At 37.5% G+C, this 17858-nt stretch overlaps 1 long non-coding RNA gene and 4 other non-coding genes across 24 annotated transcripts in view; all 5 read right to left on the reverse strand.

Annotated features, from left to right (window-relative positions):
* LOC106021001 overlaps nucleotides 1–17858 on the reverse strand; it is a 56672-nt gene that overhangs the window by 34183 nt on the left and 4631 nt on the right. For 19 of the 20 annotated variants that reach the window (XR_005876134.1, XR_005876133.1, XR_005876132.1 and 16 more), the window contains exons 2-9: nucleotides 12200–13017; nucleotides 11302–11368; nucleotides 8764–9627; nucleotides 7808–7874; nucleotides 5229–6132; nucleotides 4279–4349; nucleotides 1858–2764; nucleotides 910–976 (exon numbers count right to left, since the gene is read on the reverse strand). This is a non-coding gene — a long non-coding RNA (uncharacterized LOC106021001). The remainder of the gene's footprint in view (nucleotides 1–909; nucleotides 977–1857; nucleotides 2765–4278; nucleotides 4350–5228; nucleotides 6133–7807; nucleotides 7875–8763; nucleotides 9628–11301; nucleotides 11369–12199; nucleotides 13018–17858) is intronic. The other variant, XR_005876116.1, reaches the window with a different exon arrangement.
* LOC121139582 lies at nucleotides 1466–1537 on the reverse strand. Its single transcript, XR_005876494.1, has one exon. It is a non-coding gene; the product is annotated as a small nucleolar RNA SNORD113/SNORD114 family (small nucleolar RNA).
* On the reverse strand, nucleotides 4850–4921 carry LOC121139563. Its single transcript, XR_005876476.1, has one exon. It is a non-coding gene; the product is annotated as a small nucleolar RNA SNORD113/SNORD114 family (small nucleolar RNA).
* LOC121139586 lies at nucleotides 8320–8391 on the reverse strand. The gene has a single exon (XR_005876498.1). It is a non-coding gene; the product is annotated as a small nucleolar RNA SNORD113/SNORD114 family (small nucleolar RNA).
* LOC121139599 lies at nucleotides 11814–11884 on the reverse strand. The gene has a single exon (XR_005876510.1). It is a non-coding gene; the product is annotated as a small nucleolar RNA SNORD113/SNORD114 family (small nucleolar RNA).

The following is a 17858-nucleotide window of genomic DNA, read 5'->3' on the forward strand; positions in this document are numbered from 1 at the left end:
GGATAGATAGCGAGGCTCAGTCTAGACTCAGATTGTTATAGCCAGGTAAACTCAACAAAATTTGATTGGGAATAAGCTTGTTAAGGAAGCTCACTGACAAAGCCATTGAGGCACTTAACAAACTTTCCTGCAACTGAACATCAGACAAAACCATGAGAAACAAGATTGCACAATGTGTTTGTCTAGCTACACACTCCCTGTTCATTAAGGAAAACTAAATCTTCTGAGTGGACCTAGGCAAAAGAAATTAGATCCTGAAACAGACTCCCCAACTGTCTGTCGATCATAAATACATGTGAAGCCGGCTGAATGCCTACAGGATAATTTATCCCTAAACACTGTAAACTATGGTGTGTCTAAATACATAATACATAAATATAAAAAGGAAGAAAATGATGATTGGCTAAATTTAATTGCATTTCCCAGAGTGTCATATAGGAATGGACCAACCTGTACTAGCCTCTACTTTGAATTCTTAACTGAGATAACAATACACTTATTCTGTGTATATGATAGGGTCATTACACCTTAATTCCATAGAAAATGCCATCATTATTGTCAGATTATATCATATAGACAATAGGTAGTTAGACATGTAGAGCGATGAGAGATAAAGTAAAGATATATGATGGATAAGTGAATAGATAGATGATAGATAGATAGATAGATAGATAGACAGATATAGTTTCATAAGAACAGATTAATATAAGACATCAAGTTATATTGTTGTGTACATTTCACTGCAATTCTTTAATCATGCAGTGTGTCATCCTACCTTTTTAATCCTAAAGTTATTAAGATGAAATTTTTCACCTGTCACTAACCAGCTGGGTCATTCTTGACAAATTTGTGATTCATTTCACAATAGGAAGAAGCAGACAGAGGAAGACAAGAACACATTTTACTCACATGGCCTCCCGAGCTCCATGACACTAAGCCAGTCATGGACCTCATGATGCAGTTGGAAGCATGCGTTCTTGTTGGGAACACCCACAGAGATGAAGAGGAAAAAAGGATTATGAACACAGTCTTGCTCCATACAATGGCCCTTGTATAATTTTTTAATTTTGCACCTCCAAGTAGCTAAAATTATAATAAATTCTTGTTGAGAACATACCAAGGAAACTTGGTTCCAACCCTAACAATAACAAGAATGTTTGCCACTATTATAAAGAGCACACAGCATCCTCAGCTAAGGGATTGCCACATAACACATTAATTACTGAACCATATATGTATGGTTCAGAATATATATACTTACATACATAAAAATATATATATATAATTTTCATATAAGTAGTTTTTTTTATTTTGGAGAATGCTTTGTCCTCTTTCATTTATTACATATATTTTAATCTAATTATATGAATGGATTGTAAACTGATGAACATAAATATTATGATAACAAGCTGAATATACTACACAAGACATCTGTTGCACAATCTCACACTACATGTGTTCTGGTGTGAACCTCAGACACCCAGACCTGTAGTCATGATCCCCGGATCATACATCATCAGTGGTCATCAATGATCTAACACCACCTCTTCCTTCTCTTTCGCTTTCTATGTTATTATTACCTAGCTATTAGTGTCACTTGTAACAGTTACATGACTCTTCATCACAAGTTCCTAGCACAAAATCCGGAGGAATTGACATGATTCTATAGATTTTGTGCCACCCTAACTCTATGTTTCTAATCTCAATTTTGGACTCCCTCAGCACTGTGTTCCGGGTCATGTTAAATTGACCTCACAGTCACAGTTGGCCTAACAGAAGCCAGTGCATGCCTTTACCAAGACAGGAGTGTCTTATCAAGGCCTCTCAAAGCAAAACAAGAACTTTGACTCCACTTACATCAGTTCTCTTAATCCTCACACATAGGGACAGGGCAACCATGGATCTCTCAGCCAGGAAAACAATGTGTCACTCAGTATCCATACATGGAAAAAGAAGCACAAAAAGCAATAAAAAAATTGGAATTTTTCAAATCCTTTGTACATTTTCCATCTCACTACTTGCTAGTTAGGATTCAAACTGTTGATAGTGTCTTAAAGAGACAAGTAAGATTTAAAATTGAGGTGTTGGCCACCACTGTGGCTTAATGCATTAATTATACGTCACATGTGGACTTGGAGGAAATACATATGCATGATTAAGTCAATCATTTCTTAACGGACTTCCAGATTTCCTGGATGTAGTAATGCCATTTGTGATCCAATATTTAATTCCTAAGTAATCTATGCCTCAATAAATGGATATATATATCTATATGTATGTTTATAAGATGTTTCATTGATCCACTAAGGAAATGCATGAAAGTTCCTGATTCTAATGTCTAGTATGTGCCCCACATGCCTAACTTTTGTCACCTGACTAAGAGGGGCACATGAGCTGTGTTATGCTGAGAACCTCAGACACCAAGTATGTAGTCATCGTCAATCCATGACTTATAACGCCGCCGAGCATTAGTCATCATCGGTCCATCCTAGCCTGTCTCTTCTCGAGTACTATGTGCATGATTGTTGTTTAACTGTAAAAGTGCCTAAGATTTTCTTTAGTTTTTCAGGATAAGTGAATCCTTTATGCAGATGCATTATATACTCTGTAAGAGCATAGAGCATCCAATTGAGGAATAGAGACAACAATTTTGAATATTACTCACACAGATTTGGTCTTTTGTAAACACGGTGATTAAGTGCAGAGTTTGAGCGTGGTCCAGTGTTTTAAGCAGACCAAAGCCATTGCTTCCCAGGGATGAGCACTGTGGATGATGAAAATTTAATGACTTAACTCATGTAAGCTGTGAAAAACTTTTTCTGTAGATGTTTGTGAATCTGTGGTAACATCTATATGTGTTTTCACTTAATGTAATTTAAGCTTTGTATCTGGTTCATTTTAAGGTGCAATGATTTTTGAAAATTTTAATTACATTTTTTGTTTTAGTTTTGTTTTCATGACGAAGTTACTCTGTGTACCTTACAAAACTTTTCTGGGCCTTGGTTTGAAGATCAGGCTGACCTGGAATTCACAAAGATGCTCCTATCTCTGACCTGAGTGCTAGGGTAAAGATATGCACCACCATGGCCTGGTTTTACTTTTATGATTATGTTTGAAAAACGTAAGGATAACAACCTTTATTTCCTTTAAGTACTAAGTAGAAACCCATGCTGAACTGTGAAGGCAGCAGTTATGAGTACAGATTTCAGCATCTAAGACTGAGAGATAACCACACATTCCTGGATTGCCTGAGCATCACAGGTGTTTGTGTGTCTGTTCTGAGTAGTAAAACCAGTAAAAACAAAAAGGAAAAACAGAAGTATTAAATGAGGGGATAGATAGTGAGGCTCAGTCTAGACTCAGATTTTTATAGCCAGGTAAACTCAACAAAATTTGATTGGGAATAAGCTTGTTAAGGAAGCTCACTGACAAAGCCATTGAGGCACTTAACAAACTTTCCTACAACTGAACATCAGACAAAACCATGAGAAACAAGATTGCACAATGTGTTTGTCTAGCTACACACTCCCTGTTCATTAAGGAACAACTAAATCTTCTGAGTGGACCTAAGCAGAAAAAATAGATCCTGAACCAGTCTCCCCAACTGTCTGTCAATCACAAATACATGTGAAGCCTGCTGAATGCAAACAGGATACATGATCCCAAAACTTCAAAGAAAGCATAAACATTAGAAACTATGGTGTGTCTAAATACACAAATACAAACACCAAGGAAATTGATGAATGGCTAAATTTATTTGCATTCCCTAGAGAATCATATGGTAGTGGACCAACCATCCATCTACCTCGTAATAAGACTGTACTAGCCTCCACTTTGAATTCCTTAACTGAGATAACAATATACTTTTCTTATATATTTATGACAGGGTCATTACACCTGTAATTCCACAGGAAAAAGTCAGCATTAATGTCAGATTATATCATATAGGCAATAAGTAATTAGACACCTGTAGAGCGATGAGAGATAAAGTAAAGATATATGATATATAAAAGTGAATAGATAGATGTTAGCTGATGGATGGATAGATAGATGTAGTTTGATACAAACAGATAAATTTAAGGCATCTAATTATATTGTTGTGTACGTTTGGCTGCAATTCTTTAATAACGCAGTGTGTCATCCTATCTTTTTAATCTTAACGTTATTAAGATTATATGTTTCACCTGTCACTAACCAGCTGTGGCATTCTTGAAAATTTTTTGATTCCTTCTACAACAGGAAGAAGCAGACAGAAGACAAGAACACTAATTTACTCACATGGCCTCCTGAGCTCCCAAGACCCTAGGCTAGTCCTGGACCTCATGATGCAGATGTTAGCGAGCCTTCCTCTTGGGAACACCCACACAGATGAAGAGGGAAAAAAGCATTATAAGCATGGTTTTGCTCTATACTGTGGCCCTTATATACTTAGTTTTATTTTACTCATCAAAGTATTTAGAACTACAATAAATTCTTATTGAGAACATACAAAGGAAATCTTGTTCTAACCCTAACAAGAACAAGAATGTTTGCCACTATTGTACACAGCATATAGCATCCTCAACGAAGGTACTGCAACTCCACATATTAATTACTGTGTTACTGTGGGTTTCCCAAACCAATATATATATATATATATATATATATATATATATATATATATATATCCTGTTCATATTGCTAGTTTTTATTTTTTTGGGGAATGCTTTGCCCTCTTTCATTTATTACATATATTGTAATCTAATTATATGAATGGAATGAAATCTCATGAATGTAAATATTATGATAACACACTATAAATGATGCACCTGAAAACTGTAACACAATCTCACACTACATGTGTTCTGGTGTGAACCTCAGACTCCCAGACCTGTAGTCATGATCCCCGGATCATACATCATCAGTGGTCATCATTGATCCAACACCACCTCTTCCTTTCCCTTTCGCTTTCTATGTTATTATTACCTAACAATTTGTGTCACTTGTAACAGTTACATAACTCTTCACCACAAAATCCGGAAGGATTGACATGATTCTACAGATTTTGTGCCACACTGACTCTCTGTCTCTTCTCTTAATTTTGGAATCCCTCAGCACTGTGTTCCTGGTCAAGTTAAATTGACCTCACAGTCATAGTTGGCCTAACAGGAGCCTGTGCATGCCTTTACCAAGACAGGAGTGTCTTATCAAGGCCTCTCAAAGCAAAGAAGAATTTCGATTCCACTTACATCAGTTCTCTTAATGCTCACACATGGGCACAGGGCAACCATGGACCTCCCAGCCAGCAAAAAGATGTGTCACTCAGCATCCATCCAGGGAGAACAAAGAAGGGACAGTAATAAAAAGACTGGTTTTATTCAAATCATTTCTACATTTTCCTTTCACTACTTGTTAGTAAGGATTCAAGTTGTTATGGTGGTTTCTTAAAGGATCAAGTAGAAAAGATTGAAAATTGAGGTTTTGACACTCACTGGGATTTAATCCATTAATTATGCTTCATATGTGAACTTGGATGAAGATTATATGCATGTTTATGTCTATTATTTCTTAACTGAATTCCAGATTTCCTGAATGTAGTTATTCCATTTGTGGTCCAGTATTTAATTTCTAAGTAATCTATGTCTCAATAAATGGATCTACATTTATATGTATGTTTATATGATGTTTAATTGATCACTAAGAAATTGCATGAAAGTGCCTGATTCTAATGTCCAGTATGTGCCCCACATGCCTCACTTTTGTCACCTGACTAAGAGGGGCACATGAGCTGTGTTATGCTGAGAACCTCAGACACCAAGTATGTAGTCATCGTCAATCCATGACTTATAACGCCGCCGAGCATTAGTCATCATCGGTCCATCCTAGCCTTTCTCTTCTCGAGTATTATGTGCATGTTTGTTGTTTAACTGTAAAAGTGCCTATGATTTTCTTTTGTTTTCAGGATAAGTGAATCCTTTATGCAGATGCATTATATACTCTGTAAGAGCATAGAGCATCCCATTGAGGAACAGAGACAACAATTTTGGACATTACTCACACAGATTTGGGTCTTCTGTAAACACGGAGATTAAGTGTAGAGTTTGAGCATGGCCCAGTGTTTAAAGCAGACTGAAGCTGTCGGAGGGATGAGCACTGTGGATGATGAAAATTTAATGACTTACTTATTTAAGCTCTGTACAGCTTTTCCTGTAGATATTTGTGAATCAGTGTTAATAGCTATGTGTTTCCATTTAATAAAATTTAAGCCTTCACGTCTTGTTCATTTCAGTGTGTGGTTATTTTTGTATCTTCTTTATGATGATGTTTTGGGAAATTAAGAAACCAATCTTTCATCCCTTTAAGTACTAAAGAGAAGCCCCAGGATGAAGCTTGAGGCCAGCTGCTATGAGAAGAGACTTTAGGATCTACAACTAAAGAACACATTCCCTGTTTGCCGAAGCATGGCAGTTCTTTGATTGGAGATGTCTTTGTGTATGCTGTTCATGTATGTTGCCCACATTGGTTGATAAATAAAGCTGTGTTGGCCATTGGACAGGCAGGATGTAGAGAGGTAAGAAGTATAGGTGGGACCACCAGAAAACACCAATTCATGGAAGAAGAACACAGAGAGAGGGAGTCACAAGGTAGAAGTCATGTAGCCACCAAGTAAAAAAGAGACCTGGCTTCACCAGTAAGTAAAGACCATGTAGAGATACATGTATTAATAGAAATGGGGTAATAAGTATGACAGAGCTAGCCAATAAGAAACCTGAGCTATCAGTCAAGCAGTTTATAATTAATATAAGACTCAGTGTATTTCTTTGGAACTAAAGGGCTCCGATTTGGGGTGGGATAGAAACTTCTGTCAACAGGATTTTGGGTGCCTACTCTGAGAAATACAAAGCAGTACAAAGACAGAAATATTAAACGAATGGACAGATAGAGAGGCTCGGTCTAGACTCAGATGTTTTATGTCCAAGTCCATCTCAACGCAAACTTACTGGGATTAACCTTGTACTTGTTGTATTGTAAGTAAGTCCACTGACAAAGTCACTGAGTCACTTACTAACTTTCCTAAAACTGAACATCAGATAAAACCATAAGACCAGGACTGGTCCATGTGTCTGTCTAACTACACATCCCCTGTTCACCAGCAGACAACTAAGTATCCTGAGTAAACCTCTGTAGAAGAAAGGAGATGGTGACTCAGTCTCCCCAGATATCTGTCAAACATAAATATACACAGAGTTATTTGCATGCATATGGGGTTATTTGTCCCTACAACTTCAAGGAGTCAGCATGGAAACTATATAATACTACATACAGTTTTTCTAAATAAATAATGCAATCACTAGGGCAATACCATGAATGGTTCAGTTCATGTGCATTTTATAGAGTCATAAGGGGCTGGATTAAAGCCTGCACTGGCCTCCACTTTGGCTTCATGAGTTGTGATAACAATAAGCTTTTTCAAGTTTATGATAGGGCCACTATTCCTGTGATTCCACAGAAAAGGAAAAATTAATTTCAGGTTATATTTCATAGATGACAGATGATAGAGAGAGAAGGATCAATAGAAAGAAAGATGATAGAGAGAGAGAGATGGTCAGATAAAAATAAGCTAACAATTATATTCTTGTGTATGTTTTGGAAGAACTCCTTTGTGACTCAGTGTGTCAACTTAATTTCATCTTATAGATATTAATACAGTGTTTCAAAGATATTTGCATTAGTCCTTAACTGGTTGTGTCATTCTTGAGTACTTTGTAATTCATTTGTCAATAAGGAGAAGCAGTCAAAGTCACACAAGAACATGAACTATACTTACATGGCCCCCGTGATCCCAAGACCCTAGACTCTCCATGGACCTCATGATGCAGATGGAAGGGTAGCTTCTGCTTGGGGACATCCACAGAAATGAAAAGAAAGGATTATTAACACAATCATGTTCTACACAATGGACCTTGTGTGGTCTCATTTTCATTTTACTTATCTATGTGCATTAAACTATGATGCATTCTTCTTGAGAAAAATACACAGCAAACCTGGTTCTGACCCTAACAAGATTTTTGAGACACAATTTTAAACAACACACAGCTTCATCAGCTAAGAGACTATAACTCTGCCATTTATTATTAGTGGGTTTCTTAACTTTATATATGTATCCTGTTAGTATTACTACTTAGTATTATTTTAGAGAATGCCTTTCCCTCTCATTATTATATTATATTCTAACTGTATAAATGGAATGAAAAACCAGGGACATAAATATTATGATGACACACTATTTATGCTACACATGACATCTGTATCACAATCTCACACTGCAAGTATTCTGGTGTGAACCTCAGACTCCCAGACCCGTAGTCATGATCCCCGGATCATACATCATGAGTGGTCTTCATTGATCCAACACCACCTCTTCCTTTCTCTTTCGCTTTCTATGTTATTATTACCTAACTATTTGTGTCACATGCAATAATTACATAACTCTTCATCACAAGTTCCTAGCACAAAATCCTAAGGTATTGACATAATTATACAGATTTTGTGCCACCCTAACTCTCTGTCTCTTCTCTTAATTTTGGACTCCCTCAGCACTGTGGACATGTTCCTGTCAAATTGACCTCACAGGCATAGTTGTCTTATATTTTTGGTTGTGAGCCTAGCCTTTAATGGCTGAGCTATCCCTCCAGCCCAGGCATAGTTGTCTTCACAGGAACCTATGCATGCCTTTACCAAGTCAGGCCTCTCAGAACAAATGAGAACTTTGAGTTCACTTACATCAGTTCTCTTGATCCTCACACATGGGGACAGTGCAACCATGCACATCCCAGTCAGGAAACAATGTATTACTCAGCATCCATCCAGGGAGAAGGAAGCACATAAAGTAATAAAAAGATTGTTATGTTCAAATCCTTTCTACATTTTCCCTTTCCTGACTGTTACTTCCATTTCAAATTGTTATGATGGTGACTTAATAAACCAAGTAAGATTTAAATTGAGTGTTGATCCTTGGTAGGGATTAATTCATTTATTATAAATCACATGAACTGGAATGAAGTTCAATTATTTCTTAACCTACTTCCAGATTCTTTTGGATGTAATAGTATAGTTTGTAATTAAATATTTATTTTGGAATAGGTCAATGCCTCAATAAATGTATTTGTATGATATCATGCTCATTGATCCACTAAGGAAATTCATGAAAGTGCCTGATTCTAATGTCCAGTATGTGCCCCACAAGCCTCACTTTTGTCACCTGACTAAGAGGGGCACATGAGCTGTGTTATGCTGAGAACCTCAGACAGCAAGTATGTAGTCATCGTCAATCCATGACTTATAACGCCGCTCACCTTGGTCATCATCGGTCCATCCTAGCCTTTCTCTTCTCGAGTACTATGTGCATGTTTGTTGTTTAACTGTAAAAGTGCCTGTTATTTTCTTTTGTTTTCAGGATAAGTGAATCCTTTATGCAGATGCATTATATACTCTGTAAGAGCATAGAGCATCCCATTGAGGAATAGAGACAACAATTTTGAATATTACTCACACAGATTTGGGTCTTCTGTAAACACGGAGATTAAGTGTAGAGTTTGAGCATGGCCCAGTGTTTAAAGCAGACTGAAGCTGTCGGAGGGATGAGCACTGTGGATGATGAAAATTTAATGACTTACTTATTTAAGCTCTGTACAGCTTTTCCTGTAGATATTTGTGCATCTGTGTTAATAGCTATGTGTTTCCATTTAATAAAATTTAAGCCTTCACGTCTTGTTCATTTAAAGTGTGTGGTTATTTTTGTATCTTCTTTATGATGATGTTTTGGGAAATTAAGAAACCAATCTTTCATCCCTTTAAGTACTAAAGAGAAGCCCCAGGATGAAGCTTGAGGCCAGCTGCTATGAGAAGAGACTTTAGGATCTACAACTAAAGAACACATTCCCTGTTTGCCGAAGCATGGCAGTTCTTTGATTGGAGATGTCTTTGTGTATGCTGTTCATGTATGTTGCCCACATTGGTTGATAAATAAAGCTGTGTTGGCCAATGGACAGGCAGGATGTAGAGAGGTAAGAAGTATAGGTGGGACTACCAGACAACACGAATTCAGGGAAGAGGAATGCAGAGAGAGGAAGTCTCAGGGTAGAAGTCATGTAGCCACCAAGTAAAAAAGAGACCTGGCTTCACCAGTAAGTAAAGACCATGTAGAGATACATGTATTAATAGAAATGGGGTAATAAGTATGACAGAGCTAGCCAATAAGAAACCTGAGCTATCAGTCAAGCAGTTTATAATTAATATAAGACTCAGTGTATTTCTTTGGAACTAAAGGGCTCCGATTTGGGGTGGGATAGAAACTTCTGTCAACAGGATTTTGGGTGCCTACTCTGAGAAATACAAAGCAGTACAAAGACAGAAATATTAAACGAATGGACAGATAGAGAGGCTCGGTCTAGACTCAGATGTTTTATGTCCAAGTCCATCTCAACGCAAACTTACTGGGATTAACCTTGTACTTGTTGTATTGTAAGTAAGTCCACTGACAAAGTCACTGAGTCACTTACTAACTTTCCTAAAACTGAACATCAGATAAAACCATAAGACCAGGACTGGTCCATGTGTCTGTCTAACTACACATCCCCTGTTCACCAGCAGACAACTAAGTATCCTGAGTAAACCTCTGTAGAAGAAAGGAGATGGTGATTCAGTCTCCCCAGATATCTGTCAAACATAAATATACACAGAGTTATTTGCATGCATATGGGGTTATTTGTCCCTACAACTTCAAGGAGTCAGCATGGAAACTATATAATACTACATACAGTTTTTCTAAATAAATAATGCAATCACTAGGGCAATACCATGAATGGTTCAGTTCATGTGCATTTTATAGAGTCATAAGGGACTGGATTAAAGCCTGCACTGGCCTCCACTTTGGCTTCATGAGTTGTGATAACAATAAGCTTTTTCAAGTTTATGATAGGGCCACTATTCCTGTGATTCCACAGAAAAGGAAAAATTAATTTCAGGTTATATTTCATAGATGACAGATGATAGAGAGAGAAGGATCAATAGAAAGAAAGATGATAGAGAGAGAGATGGTCAGATAAAAATAAGCTAACAATTATATTCTTGTGTATGTTTTGGAAGAACTCCTTTGTGACTCAGTGTGTCAACTTAATTTCATCTTATAGATATTAATACAGTGTTTCAAAGATATTTGCATTAGTCCTTAACTGGTTGTGTCATTCTTGAGTACTTTGTAATTCATTTATCAATAAGGAGAAGCAGTCAAAGTCACACAAGAACATGAACTATACTTACATGGCCCCCGTGATCCCAAGACCCTAGACTCTCCATGGACCTCATGATGCAGATGGAAGGGTAGCTTCTGCTTGGGGACATCCACAGAAATGAAAAGAAAGGATTATAAACACAATCATGTTCTACACAATGGACCTTGTGTGGTCTCATTTTCATTTTACTTATCTATGTGCATTAAACTATGATGCTTTCTTCTTGAGAATAATACACAGCAACCCTGGTTCTGACCCTAACAAGATTATGAGACACAATTGTTAAACAACACACAGCTTCATCAGCTAAGAGACTATAACTCTGCCATTTATTATTAGTGGGTTTCTTAACTTTATATATGTATCCTATTAGTATTACTACTTGGTATTATTTTACAGAATGCCTTTCCCTCTCATTATTATATTTTATTCTAACTGTATAAATGGAATGAAAACTCATGAGCATAAATATTATGAGAACACACTATAAATAATTCACCTGACATCTGTAACACAATCTCACACTACATGTGTTCTGGTGTGACCCTCAGACTCCTAGACTGTAGTCATGATCCCTGAATCATACATCATGAGTGGTCTTCATTGATCCAACACCACCTCTTCCTTTCTCTTTTGCTTTCTATGTTATTATTACCTAACTGTTTGTGTCACTTGCAATAATTACATAACTCTTCATCACAAGTTCCTAGCACAAAATCCTGAGGTACTGACATAATTATACAGATTTTGTGCCACCCTAACTCTCTGTCTCTTCTCTTAATTTTGGACTCCCTCAGCACTGTGGACATGTTCCTGTCAAATTGACCTCACAGTTGTCCTAACAGGAGCCAGTGCATGCCTTTACCAAGACAGGAGTGTCTTATCAAGGCCTCTCAAAGCAAAAGAAGAACTTTGACTCCACTTACATCAATTCTCTTGATCCTCACACATGAGGACAGGGCAACCATGGACCTCCCAGCCAGGAAACAACGTGTCACTCAGCATTCATCCAGGGAGAACATAGCAGGGAAGGTAATAAAAAGATTGGTATTATTCAATCATTTCTACATTTTCCTTTCACTACTTGCTAGTGAGGTTTCAATTTGTTATGATGGTGTCTTAATAATTGAAGTAAGATTTAAAATTGAGGTGTGAGCCTCACTAGAGCTTAATTCGTTAACTATAAATCATATGCGAACTTGAATGAAGTTCATATACATCTTTATGTCAATTATTTCTTAACTGACTTGAAGATTGTTTTCCATGTAGTAGTAGTGTTTGTGATCAAATATTCATTTTCTAATAAATCAATGCCTCAATTAATCTATTTGTGTTATATCATGTTTCATTAATCCACTAAGGAATGCATGAAAGTGCCTGATTCATGTATAACCTTTGTCGCTTGAGCTGTGTTATGCTGAGAACCTCAGACACCAAGTATGTAGTCATCGTCAATCCATGACTTATAACGCCGCCGAGCTTTAGTCATCATCGGTCCATCCTAGCCTTTCTCTTCTCTAGTAATATGTGCATGTCTGTTGTTTAACTGTAAAAGTGCTGAATCCCTTGTTCAGACACATTCTATACTCTATAATAACATAGAGCATCTCTTTGAGGAAAAGAAGACAACAATTTTGAATATTACTCACACAGATTTGGACCTTCTGTATACACGGAGTTTAAGTGTAGAGTTTGAGCGTGGTCCAGTGTTTATAGCAGACCGAAGTCATCTGATGGACAATCACTGTGGATGATGAAAATGTAATGACTTACTTTTGTATGTTTTGTAAAACTTTTTCTGTAGATGTTTGTGAATCTGTGGTAATAGCTATCTGTTTTCACTTCACAAAATTTAAGTCGTTGTGTCTGGTTCATTTTAGCATACAGAGATTTTTGTAACTTCTTTATGATGACATTTTAAAAATTTAAAAATGTCAACCTTTCTTCCCTTTAAGTACTAAAGAGAAGCCCCAGGATAAAGCATGAGGCTATCAGCTATAAGTACAGATTTGAGGATCTAGGACTCAAGAGAGATATGAACATGTTCCTAGTTTGCCTGAGCATCACAAGTGTTTGTGTGTCTATTCTGAGAAGCATAAACAAGTACAAGGACAGAAATATTGAAAGAATGGATAGAAAGGGAGGCTCAGTCTAGACTCAGATTTTAACAGCCAGCTCAGCTCAACAAAGTTGATAGGGACTAACCTTGAGCTTGCTATCTAGGAAGTAAGCTCACAGACAAAGCCATGGGATCACTTCCTAACTTCCCTACAATATTACAACCAGCAAAATGATAAAAACCAATTCTGGTCAGTGTGTCTGTTCTGCTACACACACCCTGCTTTTCAGGGATGAGGGAAATCTTCTCAGTGAACCTAGGTAGAAGGAAGGAGAGTGCGCCTCTGTCTCAGCTGTTGTCTTTCAAACATAAGTATGCACAGAGCCATCTGCATGTATATGTGATTCTTAATTCCTACAACTTCAAGGAACAGCACAGAAACTCTATAATACTGTAGTGTTTTTCATATAATGACCTACTATGACCACTGTAAAAAACAGAAATGGTTCAGTTTATTTGTTTTTTTCTAGAGAGTCATATAGGACTTGAAAAAACGTTCACCTGTTTCTCTACAGAAGTCTCCACTTTGTTTCATTAATTTAGATAATATTGTCCTTGGTCTATAATTATGATCATGCCATTCTTCCTGGGAATCCACGGAAATAGGAAATGCTTTGCTATTTTTCTAATTTTTTAATTAAACTGCAGTTTGGAATTGAAATACATTGGAAAGGAGTACAGAAATCACATTTCCTAACCTGGGGAGTGTTGTCAGCCAAGACTCATGCACAAACCCTGTTCAACTAGGATTTTATCTCATAAGTAATCAAATTAAATAAATATTTTGTTCCTTCCTTAATAAAAAAAACCAACATCTGAAAACAACACACATTTATCCAGATATTCCTTGCCTTAAAGCATCAGCCTTAATCGATAGACTACTAGGATGCAGGGTTTCATACATACATTAGTAATGATTCTTATTGAGCTAAATGCTTACATGTTTGGTAGAGAAATGAAACATGTTGTTTATGTCCATTTATAGGGTTTTCAGTTGATTTATATACTACTTTAGTGCACATAAACCCAAGAGTAAAACCCCTGTTATTTTTGATAGCTGGATTAAGCACATATCCCTACGTGAAAATAAATGGGATTTTTCACAATGGACCCTCAGAGTTACAGGGCTTAATCACAGTCCTCCGTTCAGACATCCCAGGGTACTCCTCATTGATCCATAGGCAATCTTTGACCTCTTGCTTTTTCTTTCTGAGACTGTTTTGTTTATTGACCCACTCGGTGCCTCGCTGGCAGCAATAAAATAAATATTCATGAATTTAAAAGAAATGGCCACGGACAATAAGCCTGTTTGGATGCAAGTTCTCCTCCTAGGCTCTTTTCTCATAGCTTAGCTCTTTCCCGACCTTTTCGGGGAGGGGGTTGGTCTTCAGTGAACCATGGATGGATTGATTCGCATGCCTGCCTCACAGTCGGTGCATCTGTCTCTCTCTCCTCTTCCTGAGTGCTTCCCTTCAGTATGAGGAGGTGTCTAATGGAGCTTTGCAGAGCAATGCAAACATGATACTAACTGCATCTCCAACACTGCCCCCCATGGCAGGGAACTGCCAAGTACTTGAAATGTGGCCGATGTCATGGAGAAATTGAATGTTACACTTTGCTTTAGTTACTTTATATATATAGGCAGCCTTGTTGGTATGGTGGCAGCCATCTTGGACATGCAGCCTTAGATTCTGTGAATATATAACTTATAAGTGGCCTGCAGTACAGAAATAAAGTGGTTTGTAAGTAATATGTGCCAACTGGATCCATAGCAGTTTTTTCATAATACATTTGTATCGTAGGTCTGTATATGGTTAATCTTAAATAATTCTATGAATACTGCAAAGAAACCAGCCCTGCTTGACAGGACTCCTTGATTATTCTGTGTTCACAAAGTTTCTTCATCATAGTGGCAACAGCAAAGCCCTGCATCTCAGAGAGTCATTCAGTCAGCTACAGTCTTCATTCTGTGGTGTCAAACACCAAGTTTTCAAACAATGAGCCATGTAGATTTAGACATGAGTTTGGCACTAAAATATTCATGAAGTCAATTACCATTTTTCTCATTGACCAAAGAATAGGCCACCTTTAGAATTATCTAACTATTCATTTTAAGTGACAAAATGAACCATGTTCAATTCATCACTTAGAAACAAGGATAATCAAGAATTGTGCATACCTGTCTACAATTTCCACCACAGGCAACAGAATAATCCTTTTTCCAATTGAAAAAAAAGAAGAATTCACAGTATACTTCCCTAGAATGTACAAGTAGTATGATTCATCTAAAAATTAAATGAATTATAAAAACAGAAAATAAAATGCTGTCTGGATTTTTTAAGGATAAAATATTCTAGGAGTTTTGTTTGCTTTGGTTTTTAGTGCAAGGAGAGACAGAGACCAAGTGTCACTGTGTAGCTCAGGTTGGCCCTAAACTTAGGATTCCCGTGCTGTTACACACACAAACACCACACACACACACACACACACACACACACACACACACACACTTTACTGCAGTCGGTACTATGAGGATGGACAGTGATGTCTATACTGTGCTTCATGATGTCCAAACCCAGCTCTGCTCACACTGATCCAGTTACATCTTACACTGTGGCAGCTTTTCAGTCAAAAGTGGCAGTCTGTATGCATCTCTGGACCAAACAGCCACATATTCTGGACATCTGCTCCAGGCCCATTTCCTTCATGGACACTGGAGGCCACTTTTAAAACGCCGACATCATACATACAGATGTTTTAATCAAAGTTTTGATTCAGACATCTGATCCCATCCCTAGTGTCTACTCAGGGGCACTCCTTCTCTGCAAGTACTTAGACATTTATTTCTCATGAGCTGCTATGTCTTTCCACAGAATAATACCTGTGACACAGCTGCAACATTCCCTTAGACTCAATCCACACAAAGTATACACAAGCACAGTCACGAACAATGACTGGTCCCTGAGCCATGGCTACTAGATTCTTCTAATTGGAAAGAGGTATCCCACAAATGCAGCACACACAATGTGCCACCAATCAGGACCTTCCTCTAAACAATCAGCAGCCAGCTGTGCAGGAGATAAGACTTGGACTATCAATAGCTCTGGGAGACAACTCAATTCCTTCAGCTTGTTCAAGCTCATCTTAGTTTTCTTGCAAAGGTGGGATCATCCCATTCTTTTGCCCAATTCACTTCTTCCCACAGGTCTACACTCAGTTTTCTTGGGTTAACCGGGGGTAAATAATCATCTGCTTTGTACTTCCGTGACTACCAATGAAGAAAGTTAGAGCAGAAGCCCACCTTAGGTTTCCATCACTACTCCTTACCCTCAGAAGTAAAGATAAGATCTTTGTCATGGACAATGACCAAATCCAAGGCTAGACACTTATTCTGAGAAAAAGGGGGACTGCCAAATGAATAGAATGTATACCTTTCGGGAAAACTAGTAGATGTGATCACTGCTTTGCTTAACTTCAGAGCAGGTTTGGTCAATTTCAGGATCCCAAAACTGGTATTTCTATGCACAAACTAACTCCATTTTGAATTAAAAAAATTTTAAAATGGAAGATCTTTGACTCTGTCATTCAAAACAAAAAGTTCAATTGTTGATGACTGTCTAAATTAATAACTGTCTGTCCATCTGTCTCTTGACATGGACAGATGTGCCTATCAAGCAATACATAGGCCTAAGAACTATTAGGAAATAAGTTTTCAAAAAAATGGGATGAATTAATTCATATTCCATTAGCAACCAATCAATGGCGTGAACTGCCATCCAATCTCTGCATTTACTGATTCAGTTATTCAATAACTCTAAAAATCATGCAATTATATATTATCTTATTCTAAAGAGAACACAAAATGGTCACTCCTCCTTTTACGTATTTACTGCTACCTGCAATTTTGCATAGTAGCCCTGTCTGGGCCTCAGAGCTTGCTGCACTAACACCAGACAACAGCAGAGAGGACAGCTAAGTCCTCTCACAGAAATAAACAGCAATCTTTGCCGCCTTAGCCACTTTCATAAATGGATGGGGCAGAACCATTTTTGTCTTTTACTAATGTATTGATTGACGTAATCGTAGCTCGACAGACAAGAGCAATGAAAACCCAAAAGCACATTTTCCATAGTCACAGAGGACCTCGCAGACAAAGCCTAGGTTTAATCAAAACATTGGATTCAGATACCCCACACATACTCATCATCAATCCAGACCTGGTACTCTGTACTTTTACTCAGTCATATTATTCTTGACTTATTCATTGATTCACTAATAATATAATCAATATCCATGAATTAAGAGAGGAAAGATCCTCAAGGATAGAAACTCATCTTGACAGCACACATTCCACAGAGCTACAGCCTGCCCTTTGTGCTGTGAGCCTCATCATGGTAAATCTGAATGAATCCAATTCTGCACACAGTATTAGTTGCTGTCCTTCATGGAGCTACGTCTGCTGGCTC

The sequence above is a fragment of the Mesocricetus auratus genome, unplaced genomic scaffold (genome assembly GCF_017639785.1).
Source record: "Mesocricetus auratus isolate SY011 unplaced genomic scaffold, BCM_Maur_2.0 Super-Scaffold_15014, whole genome shotgun sequence".
In the NCBI taxonomy this organism is placed as follows: domain Eukaryota; kingdom Metazoa; phylum Chordata; class Mammalia; order Rodentia; family Cricetidae; genus Mesocricetus; species Mesocricetus auratus.